Source organism: Marmota monax, unplaced genomic scaffold (genome assembly GCF_021218885.2).
Source record: "Marmota monax isolate L192 unplaced genomic scaffold, Marmota_monax_Labrador192_F-V1.1 WCK01_AAM20220418_F8-fsc00051, whole genome shotgun sequence".
Lineage (NCBI taxonomy): Eukaryota > Metazoa > Chordata > Mammalia > Rodentia > Sciuridae > Marmota > Marmota monax.
In genome coordinates, this window is record NW_026695202.1 from 1,761,087 (window position 1) to 1,776,473 (window position 15,387).

A 15,387-nucleotide genomic window follows, 5' to 3' on the forward strand; every position below is an offset into this window, starting at 1 on the left:
CACAGAAAAGGCAAAGTCCTGAGTGCTGATCAGCAGGATGTGGCCAAAGGCCTTGCTGAGTCAGAAGGCACAGGCCTGGCCCCAGTCGGTCAGATTGATGGTGTCAGCAAGAAGGGTTCCGCACAACCCTAAACTCCTGTAATTGAAAAGTTCATTATTTAATTTTCTTGGAAAATTAAATTTTGAAGTATATCCCAAACAGATTCTCTTTCCTGGGGATTTTCCTGAATTATCTCAAACTCTTCTCCCTCCCACCCATCCTATTAGTTGTCTTCTATGACTTTTTAGCATATTATACAAACTATAAATACCAGAACTGTTCTATTATAAACAAGGATGGTCTCATGAGACCCCATCTTCCTACCTGTGTTTCCCCAGATATGCTGGAAAAATATTTCTAATCCAAAAGCCAGTTAGAAAGTCAATATTGAAGCAGAGTGGGTGGGTTCCAGTAGTGTGGGATTTGGAGGCACCTTGCGGTACCTAAAAACCTTGTGGACTTGCTATTGTAGGGAGGAGACAGGGCCTGAGTCTTGTGGCTCACAAAACCCTGAACCATGAGGTCTTGCAGAGAGAGAGAGAGAAACCCCAGGGAAATGAGGAGGTGATATCACCCAAATCCCTGGGGCTTCCAGGAAAGCAGACACACTGGGAAGAAATTACCCCAGAAGTGAACAGAGACTAGGAATATTGGCACTGTAAGCTCCATGAGAGCAGGAACCAGGAGTATTTTGTAGTTCCAGGAAGAAAGAAGAGTGAAGGAACAGAAGAACTAGCTCTAGATATGTTAACACGAGGCACTGACAGCAGTAACCACCAGCCACAGTGTCTACTCTGGTCTAGTTGCTGTTTCCGGAGTGTCTCCAAAATGAGGAAGGCATTATAACCTCTACTGTACAGGTGACAAAGTGAGTCTCTGAAAGTCTAAATAGCTGGTTTAAGATCTCACAGTGTTGATCCAGAACATGTGCAGGGGGGAGAGGAGGCGCTGGATGCAAGCCAGGGCACCCCAGTCCTTGGATGAGCCTCAGGGGACACAGCTGAACTTGACCACCCCCCCCCAGCTCTGGCTTGGAACCCAGGTTTCTTCTGCCTCCTTGTCCTCTCTGTGTCTCAGTCTCTTCTCTGTAAAAGGGGATAATAATGATAACAGCAGAAGGAAGAGCAAATATTTTAAAACCTTGCTGTGTGCTCACTCAGTATTTTTTTTAAATGTTTCAATATTTTTTTTATTGGTTGTTCAAAACATTACAAAGCTCTTGACATATCATATTTCATACATTAGATTCAAGTGGGTTATGAACTCCCATTTTTACCCCAAATACAGATTGCAGAATCACATCGGTTACACATCCACATTTTTACATATTGCCATATTAGTAACTGTTGAATTCTGCTACCTTTCCTATCCTCTACTATCCCCCCCTCCCCTCCCCTCCCATCTTCTCTCTCTATGCATCACTCGGTATTTTTGGTGGAGCATCTGTTTTAATCTGAGGTTTGCCACCAGGAGTAAATGAGAAAGTTGGCAGTGGGCGCAGCCCAGGTCTGGCACAGGGAGGTTTTGATTCTGACCTGCTCAGGAAGGGCAGAAAAGAGCATGCCTGCCATCTAGTGGCCGATCTGGGGAGATGCTGTCCGTGAACAAGGACAAGATCCGACTACTTTCCAGCAAACACCTGGATGGTGTTCAGGTGTTCATACACTCAGCTTAGAGCCTCTTTTCTGTAGCTCTGATCTGCTTAAACTCTTTATCAGCCATGTCAACAATAAAAACTAACACTGAGTTCTGTTCTCAATAACTCTTGGTAGCCCTCTAGTACAGATATGAAAACAGAGGCAAGAGATGTCCTAAATTTAATTATGCAGGTGGGAGAAGGGAGAAGAGACGAGGGAGGTTAGTTAGTAACAAGCTCATAGCTTTTACAGACAAAAAATAGCATTTTATATTTTTGAATGTGTGTTAAAACCTTAAATTTATTGTGAACCCCTAGGTACCACGGCATCCTGCTTGCACCCCCAACCAATCCAGAGGAAACGGCTACCTCTCCTTGTGGATGTCCTCCTAGCCCAAAGCCTTCCCTGCTTCCTATACTCCCACCTCACTTATCTATGGCCAATATAGGTTCAATGTAAACAGCTTGTGCCTTGCCCAGACTTTCACTGTGAAGTTGTCTGGTTCGTGAAGGTTGAGCAGACATTTTTCCAACTTCTGCCTCATCGCCCTGTTGCTGGCAGTAGAGGACAGGGACCAGTCTTTTCTGGCCTGGTCCTTATCTCAGGACTGGTCCTTTCTGGCCATCATCTACAATGGCCCAATAAAAGGGCTTATTGACGCCTTTTATTTCAGAGATCTCTGGGTTTCGGGAATTTGGGGGTAAGCATGGCTAACTCAACCACACGCTGTGAGTGAGCAGTGGAGTCAGGGTGCAAATGCTAGCCCAGACAATGCTGTCATCTTTGGTCTTGACCACCCAGCTATCCTGCCACTTTTGGCTCTGGAGCCCGACTGCCTGACTGACTCCTTGTAGTTTCTGGAGATTTCCATGTCCCTCCATCCCAGCCCACTTCTGAGATCAGCTCCCTAGGGATGGTCAAGACAGAAGCCAAGGCTGTGCTGGTAATGGCAGTGGACACGTGTATAGCATTGGCTCTGGGCCAGGTGCTGTCCAACACCTCAGTCTTCATGGTGCTGAGCAGCAGGAAGTACTGTTACCCCATCTTGCAGACGAGGAAACTGGGGAACAGCAAGGGCAAGACCACGAATAGACCTCCTTGCTCCCAATAGCTGAGACTCCAAAGTCTCCGTGACTCAGCACCATGCTCTGCTCGCCTGGCACGGGACCTGGCCTCCCACCTCCTCACCTGACCTCCTCCCAACCTCTTCTTTCTCCTGGAGTCCAGCATGGGGCCTGTTTCCTGGCCAACTTCAGAAGAACTTGGGAAAGAACAGCCTACTGTGGACAGGCAGGGCTCAGGATCTCCCACGGGACCTTTCTGGCTTCTCCAGAACACTGTCACCAAAGGCACCCACCTGGGCAAGGAGGCCTATCCCTCTCCTCTGCATGAAGCACCATTGATAACCCCGACTCCTCGATTCCACAGCATCCTGTTACCACTCCTCCATCATCTCCTTTGCCTAAGAATCACCCACAGTTCCAGCAGCTGCCACCTGAGACAAGGCAAGTTAGGCCTTCTTGCTGTTCTTCCTTCTGACCTGGGGACCCCGAGACTCACAAAGAAGATTCCACAAACGTGAAGTGAGCACCTACTATGTACCTGGCACTGGGCATGGTAGCCACCAGAGTGACTGTAACATTGACTCCAACCTTGTGGTGCTCCATGAAATAAGTAAGGAATAAATGCAAATATTCACCAATGCCAGGAAGTTCTTGAAAAAGATGAACAGTGCGTGGATGATTACCACAATCATGTCAGTGAACACACCCATCACTTCATGTGGCTACCATTTGTGTGTGTTTGTCTGTTTGTGTGTGTGTGTGTGTGTGTGTGTGTTTGTGAGTGCATGTGTGTGTGTTGAGAATACTTCAGATAGTGCTTGGCAATTTTAGGTCTACAATACAAAACGTATTGACAATGACACTATGCTATACATCATACCCCCAGGACTTACTCACCTTATAACCAAAACTTTATACCCACTGACCAAAATGTCCCCATTTCTCCCTCCTCCCAGCCCCCAGAAACTGCTATTTTACTATCTACTTTTATGAATTTGACTTATTTAGGTTCCATATATAAGTGACATCATGCACTATCTATCTGTCCTTGTGGTAGGATTATTTCACTTAGTGTAATGCCCTCAAGATTCACTAATGTTGTTGCAAGATCTTCTTTTTTATCACCACTGAGTCGTATTCCATTTTGTACTCACTTTCCTTATTCATTCATCCATCAGTGTAGACGTTGAGGTTGTTTTCATACCCTGGCTTCTGGGAATAAGGCTGCAGTGAGAGTGTGAATGCAGATGTCTCTCCAAGACACTGATTTTTTTCCCCCCAAAAGTAGAACAGCTGGATCACATGCACCTCCATTTTTAAGAGGAACCACCATGCTCTTTTCTAATATGGCTGTATTAATTTACATTCCCACCAACAGTGTGCAAGGGATCCCTTTCCTCCCCCCACTTAGCCAACACTGCTTATCTCTTCTCTTCCTTACCTCAGTCAGGGGGTGCTATTCCAAAGAATATTCTGGGCCTCCAGACCCCAGGGTGAAGACCCTGGTGACATGACCATACCTCGCCAAAGCTCAATGGGACCTGAGACAGTCAGAGTGCGTCCCTAGTCCTGAGTGGGACCTTATTTGTCTCAGGGAGAGTTGGAGTAAGAGCCCAACAGCACAGAGAGCCCCGACTTAAATCTTTTCTTTACACTTTCTATCTGTGGGACAAGGACAAGTTATCAACTTCTTTGTGCCTTGTTTCCTTGTCTGTAAAATGATGACAGTACTATAACACAATACTTTATAAAACAATATATAGTTTAGTAAGTGAATATATAGGAATTTTTGAGAATAGTATCAGGACATAGTGAATACCATTTTTATTCAGCTAGAAGATACAGGAGGCATGTGTGTGTGTGTGTGTGTGTGTGTGTGTGTGTTTACTTAATAACAAATACTTTCTGAAAAATGCATTCTTAGGCAATTGTGCTGTGCATGACAATCACAGGTGTGCTTACACAAGCTAAGATGGCTACAAGGTCACTTAATGATATAATCTATAGGGCATCATTGTGTGGTCCATTGTTGACTGAAATATCATTATGCTGCTCATGATTGTAAATATGTACATGTACATACAATTTTTTTTTTGCTCTGCCCCAAGTTTATCACACCACAGAGGAAAGAGTAGAATATTTTCCAGCAAAGCTAGAAGGTAAATCAGTTGTGTCGTTGTGAAACTGAGCCTTGGCTTCTTTATCCATAACATGGATTGAAACTATCTTTCCATATTATTGGCTGAATGGAAGACTATAGCAAATGTGACACATCTTAGCACAAGTGACTCACCCACAGTCGATTCTCAGTGGTGACCATGAGCATGAAGTGACAAGGAGTTTAGTTATGACCATTGAGGAGGAGGAAGAGGAGGGGAGTTAGAAGAAAGACTAGTGTAAAAAAAAAAGCCAATTCTTGGCCCCACTTTAATATTGGTCTTTCTAACCCTGGGCCTCATCCCCCCCCCACCCATAACAGGGTTCTAGAGTCACTTGCTACAATCCCTTGGGATTTCTTATTCTGAGACCTCTGGGATCCTATGGAGAGCTGATCAGAGGACACATGCAAAGAAGCTCCTGCTGAAACCAATGTATCACTATCCTTTATTTCCTGGAAACATGGTCACTGCATTTGTTCAGCCCTCAAACCCATCCCACCTGCCATTTCCCCTTTTTCTCTCACCAAAGGGACAATGCCATAGCCTGTTAAGGGGCAGGACTCAAGAGCTGGGAGCTTGGTTGTCTCCCAACAGACCACCAGAGGGCAGCAGAGCCAGCTATTTCCAGCTCCTTGTTAACTTTTTCTTCCTCCAAAGGGAAAGGACTAGTTGGGCCACCTGGCTTAGTTCAGACACTTACGGAAAGCAACAAGGCATTGGAGAACATGAGAGAGTTACAAAGACTCAAGTATTCAAGTCAAAAAGACAAAAGATCAAAGCAGCCTACCAACCACAGGTCTTTGAGCCCAGGACCTGGTCAGAGGCAGTGAGGGACCCCCCCACAGCAGCACTGCAAGGTCACAGGGTATCCACTAGAGTCCAGAGGTCTTTGGTGGTTTCTGGGCCCCATTATCACCCCCAAAAAAGCCCCAAATACAGCCAGGCTGGAGAAATGGCAAACCCTGGGGGCTAAGGACATAGATCCTGTTCCAAGACCCAAAGCTACTTTGTAACACTGGGATTTGGGGCAAATTCCTTAATTTCTCTCTTCCTGGTTTTTCATTTGCAAAATGACTATAGTAGGATGTCCCTCAGCAGTGACTCACTTCCTGGCTGTGCAAAGCATGAAGGACAAACCCAGTCCAAGGACCCCAGAAGCTAAAGGCAGGAAGCCTACAGAGGAACCCCAGACAGGCTCAACCCCAAGTCCAGTTGTACTAACACTTGATATCATGCAAGGGACATAAGCAGGTCTGAGCTCAAGTTTCCTCTCTTCCATCCACAAACCACACAAGTCTGAGCCGATTCCCTAATTCCTGGGATCCTGGCTTTTCATCTGTGAAATGCGCCAGGGAACCAATCCCTCACTGCCTACTTGTTCAGGGTGGGAAGCAACCGACTCATAGCAGGTTGATCTGCGTCATCAGTCATTGTACTTGAACCTCACAAGAAACTCTAGAGATGCTTGTCTGGTTAAATACAGTCAGGGCAGGCCATTGGTAACAGAGCCAGAGCCTATACTCGGGTTCCCCAATTCTATACTGGCCAAAAAGGTATATTTCTCCTCTAAAGTTACTTTTTTTTTTTTGAGAGAGAGAGAGAGAGAACTTACTGTATAACAGATCAGAGCTAAGTGGTTGGCTTGGTTCCATTGTCTCCTCTATCTCTAAGAGGTGGACATTATTATTTCCATCCATGCAGAGGCCAACTGAGGCACAAAGACACGAAGTGACTTGTTCAAGGTCACTGAGCTGGCTGGGCCAATATTAGAATTTTCCACCTGTGTAGGTCAGCCCCAGGCCCCACTGGCTCCTGTCCCCCCACCTGGAGCGAGAACAGAGGTATTGAGCTAAAGCAGGATCCCAAAGGGGCTGGAAGAAGTCCTGGGACACCCTGGGCCCTCTCTCCTGAGCCTTTTACGCCTACATTCTCCTCCTTTTACGCTTTCTCTTTTTCACTGAAGGCTGCAGATTCCCCCCCACGTACCCTGGTCTCACAGAACTGGGAGTAGAGACTGACCCCTGCACCCCAGGCCTCTGTTTTGAAAAGTTCAATCAGATTAGCTCATTAATGACCTTGCCAAATACCCTGGTGGTAGGCCGGCCTCCACGGGCCCCTCCACTGGCCACTGGGCCCCGGTTAATGAATGACTTGGCCGGCTGGTGCAACAGAGGCCCTCTGTGAAGTCAGAGTCACCCGGGGAGTGGGGGGCAGATCATTAATAAATATTGATTTGGCTCCAAAGGAAGCAGCCCGCTGGAGAGCTGGCCCTGGACACCCACGTCGTGATCCCATTAAGTCAGGGTCAACTGCTCAGCCAGGACACCAAGGGGCGGCTGGCTCAGGAGTGCTCCTGAGCCAAAGGCCCCCACTGGCCTGGCTAGAGCCTGCTTCCCGGCCAGCAGGTCAGAGCAGGCCCATTAAATTTACAGCAGTTCAAGGTGCAGGCTGAGTCCAGTGGAACCCCTCCCGCCACCAGATGTTCCCTAGCCCCAGGGCTTAGCCAAGGAGGCACCCCGGCTTGCCTCCAGCTTGTCTCAGGGAGAGCCATAAATCCTCCAGTTCTGAGGCCCAAAATAGAAGGGTGTTTCCACCCCCACCACCCAGGCTCCCGGATGTCGCCTCCGAGGCAATGGTCTCCGGCCACTCAGACAAGCAATCGCTGTGCTGATCCCGGTGGTTCCCGCAAGGGGAGAAGGGGTAGCAGCTTGCACCTTGCAGAAGAAGATGTTGGAGGGTTTCATCTTTCACTTCTCAAAGAACTTCTTCTTTCTTTTCAGAGGATCAATACCCTTCAGGAAGGTCTGAAGGATACAAAAGTTGAACACTGGGGCCAGCTATTACCCTCTACCTCTTAGAGCCGTGGTCAGGAATGGTAGGTTCAGGGCCAAGCATCTGTTCTTTCTGTTCACATGTTAGAATGAAAACCAAAGGGCCAGATGAATTAAAGGACCTGGTCCATGAAGGAAAGAATGTAAATGTGTCGAATAAATAGAGTGAAGGAATAGTATATGAGTGAAATTATGAATAAAGAAAATAATGTCCTGCAGGGTTGTTTACTCCAGCCACCTCCCTATGCAGTACTACCTTCCCAACAGATGTCATATATCTCATAAAGACATCTAATGGCAGGTTGGCCACTCTGTCCCCAAATACCTATTCTCACGTAGCACTGAAACCTGGTGACGGTGACTTAGTTGTGATCGACTTGTATTGGGTCAATGCAAGTTGAAACATGGAAAGCCTCTTCCACAGATGGTCTATCTCACTCCAGGTGGTCTAGCCTGGCCCTGCTCCCTCTCCTCCTATCAAATGAAGAAAGACTAGGCTCAGTGCACCTCCTAAGGAGACCCCCCAGGCATGTCACACTTCTCCACTGCTGCAGGACATCCTGCAAGAAGCAGCGACCCACAGATGACAGGACACATAGATGCAGGCGCCAGCTCCGTCTCTTCTCTCTCCTGTCTCCTATCCTGGGTACGTCCCTGGGTGACATGCGTCAACGAACTGAATTCGGGATGAATGTGAAAAAAAGAGGAAAAGGTGGCCAAGTGGATTCTGGTTTCTGAGGACTATTAAGAGAAGAAAGAAAATCCCAATAAATAGGATTTTTTAAAGTAAGGGCCATAAAATTTATAAAATGCTAAAGAAAGGGGTTGGTGCTGTTCCATGCTACAAACACTGCCAAGGAGGATAACGAAAACTAAGTAGGCTCTTTGTTTTGGAAATAGTTGTGGTCAGAATGATAGGAAAGAAAGGAAGAAGATTAAAAAGGGAGGAAGCAGGAGAGGATGAAAGGAGGAAGAAAACCTAGGGGGGAGGAGGAACACCTACGTGGGGGGCTGGTCTCTTGCCTCTTAGGCCTGTGCTGTCTCCAGTAGGTCCCACGGCCAGGTGAGGAACACCCAGCCCAGGAAGAAACACCTGGAAATGGGTGACCCTCTGCAGGTCCCCACTAATCCCACACATGAAGTTGCCTCCCCAGTTTCTAGGTAAGACTGGCCCCAGTGAGGGGAGGTAGCCACCGTCTCCCTATGTGTTACTGGCCTGGTAGGTGTCCACATCCAGGGAGCTGGGGTTGACAAATGGACGGTTATTGGTGGTTACTGGTCACAGAGATCTCTCCCTCCTGATGGAGACCATGGGCCTGTTTACCTCATCCTGTTCCACTAGATCTGCCCTGACAGCCAGCATATCTCACAAGATCCCCTCCTTGACCTACAGCAAGTGGTGAAGAGGGTCTTCATTCCATCTCACAGATGGAGAAAAGGCTGATATGATCACCGGCAATAGGAAGTGTCTGTGTACAAAGCAGAGATTCAAATCCTGAAATCCTGGCTCTCAATTTTATTATTATTATTATTATTATTATTATTATTATTATTATTATTTATTTATTTATTTTATATACCGGGGATGGATCCCAGTGGCACTTAACCACTAACCCACCTTCCCAGTCCTTTTTAATTTTTTATCTTGAGACAGGGTCTCTCTAGATTACTTAGGGCCTTGCTGAGTTGCTGAGGCTGGCCTCCTGCCCCAATCTCCAGAGTTACTGGGATTATAGATGTGCACCACTGCACCCAGCTCTGACTCTCCATTCTTTTTTTTTTTTTTTTGTAAGTGGAAAAAAAAACATTCAAAGTTTATTTTGCAATAGACAAACAGCATCAACAGGTCCTACAGGGGTTTCTCCACTGGTCACACATTCACTAGGCACTCTGAGCTCAAGCAGTGAGAGCCACTGGGGTGTTCTCCGTAACAATATCCGCATCACAGTGTAAACAGGCGCTATGGCTGTGTTCACTTACAATTCCAGAAGGAAAGGCACAACTTGGCAAAAACATATATTTTTTTTTCTTTTTCTTTTTCTTTTTTTGGATCCTAAAGCCAGGTGCAATAACTAAGACAAAACTTTGGGTAACAGTCTTGATCCACGTTTCAACAAGGGCCATCCAAACAGAGGGAAAGAATCCTCGGCTTTCTTTCTCCTTCCTCATTCAACCACTAGAGCAGTGTCTCGGCATCGGTCTGACTCTCCATTCTAAATGTACTGCTCTTTCTGAGTCATTGTGATGCTCTCTCCAACCAGCATGAATGTAGAGTGGCATTCAGTTATAACTATTTCATATCCTCTTACTTCCTTTTTCAACTGAGGGATCACACCTGTCCCACAGGGAAAAGGTGTTCTTAGTCTGACTTCTAAGTTTCACAGTTGTTCCCAGTATGTGAGAGATGGTGGATTTTCTTTATCCCAGATCGTGAATTTTAGGATTCTGGACCTGCTTAACCAAAAGATTCATTGTCTATCCTGATAAAAGACTCAAGGATAAGTTTCCTGCCAACATGGATCCTACATGCCAAATACGTTATGCAAATTATGTTGTATAATCCACATAAACGCGTTGGCACCCAGGTATTTTCATTTTCAGATGAGAAGAGCCAGGTTTAGAGAAGACTGGCGACCTGGCCAAACAACAGCAGCCCGAGAACTGAACTAGAACAATGAAGACTGCAAAATCCACACTGCCTTTCAACTTGACCTCTCTGTCTCATTTTCTATTATTGACAACAAGGGTATATCATCTGCTTGCTGTACCTTCCTAAGTTGGTTATTGCAAAGTTTAAATGAGACAATCTTATCGGGAAAGAATTTTAAAGATGATTTGGCATACAAATAAGGAATTTTTCCTAGAATCTGGTTATAATTTTGTAATCTCCCTTAGCTTGATCCCCTGTGACCTGGCCAATTGGATGGCTTCAGAAATAGCATTTGCTCAGGTTTTCTCTTGCCAGTAATAGTGCTGCCCAGATTTCAAGGAGCAAGCAAATACCAAGGATGTCAAGGACCTCACTGAGTGTCCCCTTCCCCAAATGGGTTTATTCTCTGAGCTGGGGGTCTGCTTGCTCTCAATAGGAGCAGGCCTGTGAAATAGAAGTCACTCTCCAGTGGTCAGGATGTAGGGCTACACCAACGCATCCAGCAAGCAACCATTTAAAATAGAAAAACTGTAGTCGATTTTGTGTGTTTTTAAAAACATGCAAATCCATGGACTTCTGCAGACATAGGGCTACAAGCACCTATGTCTAACCATGGCCATGACAGGCATCCATGGGGCAAAGCAAAATGCGTGGGAGAAATTTTAGAACTGAGAAGAAGGCAGTGAGAAGATGGAAAGAGAACACACAAGCCAGTGGAAGGGCACAGGTGGCCGGGATGGAAAATCCCAACCGGAATCCGAGTTGGCTTCCAGCCCTAAACAGCCTTCCTCTAGAGATTCCTAACTCTTTGGGAACCACAACTCCTTGGAAAAATCTTCTCTCCTAAAAAGTGTGCATGCACATGCATATGTGCCATTGTGCCCCCAATCCCAGGGGGGCTTTTCAGAGCACTTTAAGGGATCCTGTCCTTCCCCTATCCTTAATTGATCTGAAACATCAACCTTACTCAGCACAGCTGTTCAAGGCAGAAATGGTGGAAAAGAGAGAAAACTCAAGGGGACGGGGGGCGGGGGGGTGGCTATTAGAGGGAGGGGGAAAGCACTGGGAAGTTGCTTTTGTCTTCTTGCAGTAATCACAAGAGCTCCCAGCTTATATAGATGGATGGATGGATAGATAATAGACAAGAAACAGACACAGAAAAAATATGTAGACATTCTTATATACATACACAAACAGATACATACGTAGGTAAGTAGGCAGGTAGATACATACATGCATATTACCTAGGCAGGCAGACAGATAGATGATAGATAGACAGACAGACAGCCTTTCAGCTCCACACAGAATATGCAGTTGTATTTGCAGCCTGGACTTGCTTAACTTCCACACCAACACACTCATAATTACCATAACTTGAATAAAATCTAACAAGTATCCATCTGCTCTTGGAAAAATAACACCCAGGAGATAAATTTCTCACAAAGTGATCTCGACCTCCATCCCTCCAAGACGCGCTGTCCGTCTGCTTCCCCTGGCTGCAGTCTGTCTCCACGTAGGCATTTTCCAACCCCCCAGTAAATGCAATGTCATGCAGAAGACTCAAAGGGAAGGTAAAAGGATTAGGAGATTGATCGATGGCCGATATTAATGCTCTTTCATGTTGGGTTGGAGAAGGATTTGAGGTCCTCAGGAGAGAGGGTAGAGGAGAATAGGCCTCAACTATTCAAAAGACTCTCTGGATTAAAATCCTATTAAACTTACATCAACTTCTCCAGGAGGCATTTGAGAAGGTTGGGGTTTCTTTAACATGTCACCATAATTAACCTTCCCTTAAGCTGTTTTGGGTGGGGAACTTTAGCAATTAAGAAACTGAAAAACTTTCATTTTCTGTCACCCACATGGCTTTTTGAATGGTTTGAAAACTAGAGTGGAAAGTGGTTTAGCTTAATTGATTTGAGGGGTTCAGATCTCCCACTTGAACCTGCTGTCAGACCCGCCCGAGATCTGAGCCCCTCATTAAAAAGGGCATTTTGTCCAGAGAAAGAATCAAAGGTTCCGGGCTACTCCAAGGCTTTTTCTTCCTCTGATCATTGCCCACTGAGGCCTCGCAGAAGGAACAACTCTGTAAAGAGACCGTTGTTTCCGCTACAAAAATCTGGGCCCAAACTCCACAACTGCTACCATAGAGACCCAAAGGGCCCTCTATCCCTTGGCAGGTGCCACCTCTGCATCTGCTGCATCCCTAGAAGCTGTTAAAATAAGATGAGGTCAGGTGGGGTTGTCATCAGGGCATGTCTGACCGGCCATTCCAAGAAGTAAGGGTCCTGAAACACTTGTTTTAAAGACTTAGAAGTTTTCTTTTCTCCAGGTAAAATGTCCTCCCAGCTTCAAACATCAGCACCCTGCCATTTGGAGCAAAGAAGTGAGGAACCCTGCTAAGGGACCATACCCCGACTAACCTTCCGCCTCTGATAGACTCAGTGGTGACAACGTGATACCTTTTCACCTTCACGCTGCTGGTCCTCAGAGACACACAGCTGTCTCTCTCACAGCATCCTTCTCTCCACTGCTTTGACCCAGGTATCTTGTCCCTGCCAGACGGTGAGATCCTGTGGGACAGGCAGCAGGCCCCACTCTATCCACAGCTCTGATCAGTGTCAGGCACAGCATGGGGCTTTAGGGCACCCCTGCCTGTGACCACACAGAATTCACACTGTGCCTTGAGGCCAGTCATGGCCTCCATCTTTACAATGAAACATTAAGGAGGGAGTCTTCAGGGCCACGTGACCTCCGCCGAGGTCATGTTGCAGTTTTCAGGGTCTCTGAGACGTTGTGTACAGACTGGCTTTTTGTGGCTCCTGCATTCATGTCCCCAATGATAATAATTTATAAGGATGATAATGATAAGAAAAGAGACGATCGATTAAGTCTTTAAGTTTGTTCGGGTGCTTCCTAGGTGTGATTTCTTTCGTCCTGCAGGGCAGAGACTCTTGTTTTTCCCACTGGATACAGTAGAAGGCTGCAGAGGTCAGTCATCTGCTCAAAGTCACACCAAGTGCGGTGCGCCCTGGCTCCGGAACCTGGCTCCTAACTGTCCCGTGATATCCCTGCTGAGAACCTCCTTTGCGGCCCTCCAGCTGGTCCACATACATCTTCCGGGCCCCTCAAGGGGCCGCCTGCCTGCTTGTCAATTGCTTTGATTTCCGACCCCAGAGCCCCAGCTGGCCCAGCCTCCACCTGCTGCGACCAGAGGCAGAGCTTGCCCCAGGATCCTGGAGGCCCTTTGTCCTGAGGGCCTGCAGCTCCTGTTGGGAGCAGGTGGCCGGAAAAGCAGGAGAGGACAGTCACTAGGGAGGCAGCTTGAGAGGCTAAAAGGGGGGGTGGGACAGAAAGGGCTGAACAGAGGACAAATTCCAAGGGCCCAACCCCTGGATGCCTGAGCCCCTGCATGGCTGTCCATGGTGGGCAAGGGCAGAGCCCAGGAGCGGGCCTCATTGTCTTAGTGTTACCTTCAGGAGGAGAGGGCAGAAGGGGTCTCCTAGGAGGGCCTTGGAGCTACCATTTAGGAAATAACTCAGTGGCCTGTTTGACAAAAGCCACTTTTTGTGGCTCATTTTTAAAGCATCTGCCTATTAAAATCCTATTCTAAAATCATTGTTAATTGACACATAAGAACTATACATATTCTTGGCATGTTCAAGGTCCTGGGTTCAATCCCCATCATAAAGAAAAGAAGTCTACCTATTTATGAGAAAACACATATAAATTGTATAATGCTCAAATTAGGGTAAATATATCCATCTCTGTAAACATGGATCACCTTGATGTAGTAGGAGTATTAGAAAAATTTTTTTTTACTAGCTTTTGTTTTTGAAAAAGACAGTACATTGCAGTGCAATAGAACACCAGAACTTATTTCTCTTACCTAACTGTAACTTAGTATCTATTAACCAATTTAGCTACAGTGCTTGAAATTCTCTTGACCTAAAGGTTTTTATTGTTCTGAAAGAAACTTTTGATTTTACGGTGGAAAAACAAATTTGATCAATAAACAAGTTCACCACAGCCACCACAGTCTTAAATATTTACCCAAATGAGTTGAAAACTTATGTCCACACCAAAGCCTGCTCATGAATATTTATCATAGCTTTATTCATAATCACCAAAGATTGGAAGCAACCAAGATGTCCTTAAACTAGGCGACTGGATAAACGAACTCGTGAAGTTCATGTGGAATATTATTCAGAGACAACATGAGCTCTCCAGTCAGGAGAAAACATGAAGGAACCTCACGTGTGTGTTGCTAAGTCAAAGAAGCCAGTCTACGGGGCTACACACCATAGAATTCCAACTCTACGACGTTCTAGAAAAGGTGAACTTCAGAGACACAAAAATATCAGAGGTTGCTGAAGGGAGGGTAATGTAGGAGGGAGGACTAGGTGGAGTGCATTTTTACGGCAATGAAACTACTCTGTTTAGTTTGATGAGGATACATGACATGCATTTGTTAAAACCAATAGAACTATACAATGCAAAACACGATTCTAAATGTAATCCGTGGATGTTAGTTCATAAAAATTTATCAATATTGACTCGTCAAATTATAAAACATGTATTGCACTAATGCAAATTCTTTCTCTGCATGTCATGGAGAGGATCGAACCTGGGATTCATGGATACCAGGCTAGCGCGCTACCGCTTGAGCCACATCCCAAACCCCTAATGCAAATTCTTAATAAGGAGAACTAGGGATAAGGAGAATGAAGACATTGGAATTCTCTGTGCTTTCTGCACAATTTTTCTGTAAACCTAATGCTGTTCTAAAATTAAAGTCTATTAAAAATATGCTTTGGACCCTAAAACACAGCTTCCTGTTTCACGATATTCTTTTTAGGCTAATCATAATCATAACAACTTCATTCCATCATTTAACCAGCCCTCTACTATGTCAGATACTGTTCCAAGCATGGTTTACATATTATCTCATTTAATGCTTGTATAAGCGTAATGAAAAATTGAAATCAGAGTAGCTCAAGGGACTTGTC

The 15,387-nt window shown here is 45.8% G+C and overlaps 1 protein-coding gene across 1 annotated transcript in view; it reads right to left on the reverse strand.

The window, feature by feature from the left end:
* The window catches only part of Pah (phenylalanine hydroxylase), a 69,032-nt gene that overhangs the window by 29,194 nt on the left and 24,451 nt on the right, over positions 1-15,387 (reverse strand). The gene's annotated exons all lie outside the window — the stretch shown is intronic.